General features: G+C 42.7%; 1 non-coding gene across 1 annotated transcript; it reads right to left on the reverse strand.

Moving 5' to 3' along the window:
• Window positions 1–655: 655 nt before the first annotated feature.
• Window positions 656–729, reverse strand: TRNAM-CAU (transfer RNA methionine (anticodon CAU)). Its single transcript has one exon. It is a non-coding gene; the product is annotated as a tRNA-Met (tRNA).
• Window positions 730–947: the final 218 nt, after the last annotated feature.

The following is a 947-nucleotide window of genomic DNA, read 5'->3' on the forward strand; positions in this document are numbered from 1 at the left end:
ATTAAAGCGACTCGCCAAGGCCAGTTCGATAGAAAGGGAACCCTTGTGGAGAGACAGGATCCCCATCTTTCGGTGGAAGAACCTCTTGATCTTACGCCCTATGTTCTTGGTAAAGTGAGCTATGTCATAGCCTATTGCTACCCGATCTACAAGTCGGTCTACTTCTGGCTCTTGCCTTGATTGGAACGGCTTTCGAGTAAGAAAGGGCCTTTACTTTCCCCCTGAGGGTAGGAAAATCATGATCGGGATAGCGGACGTAAAGCTATTGAACTTAGGTATGCTCTTTCCTTTTGTCGAAGTGGAATCGTAGAACACAATGTGATACGATGAGATAGAAAATGCAATAGAAATAGAAATAAGGATAGCAAACGGGTTACCTACTCTACTCCTAAGGGTCAAAGAAAGCCCTTTAATTCCATTCTTTATTCTTACATTAAAGAATGAATCAAATCTCCCCAAGTAGGATTCGAACCTACGACCAATCAGTTAACAGCCGATCGCTCTACTGAACTGAGCTATTGAGGACGAACGAATTGCTTAATAAGCTGAACACCCACATAATCTTGATTTGACACAGCAACACTTTCCATAACAACAGGGATTAAAAAACAGGTGATCAGGACTCGGATCCTGGGTATCTGTCTGACGTGTGATAAGGCGGGGACAGGATTCGAACCTGCAGTCTTCAGGTCATGAGCCTGATGAGTTGACCAATTCCTCTACCCCGCTTCTTCCCCTGATCTTTCTTTCCCTCTTCAGTGAGTGACTCGAAAGAACTAATTAAATAGGGGTTTTCGATCTGCTTTCTATACTAAAATTCGAGAAATCATTTTTTGATTCAGGTTGATTCGGGCAGTTCAGTATTGAATTATCCATCCTTTCGAGTACTAAAATGCAAGAAATCTCGTCGTTGCTACTACTTCCCGAATTCCAGTTGGCAAATACAA

This window comes from Triticum urartu, chromosome 7A, assembly GCF_056163025.1.
Source record: "Triticum urartu cultivar PI428250 chromosome 7A, HENAU_Tu73, whole genome shotgun sequence".
NCBI lineage: Eukaryota > Viridiplantae > Streptophyta > Magnoliopsida > Poales > Poaceae > Triticum > Triticum urartu.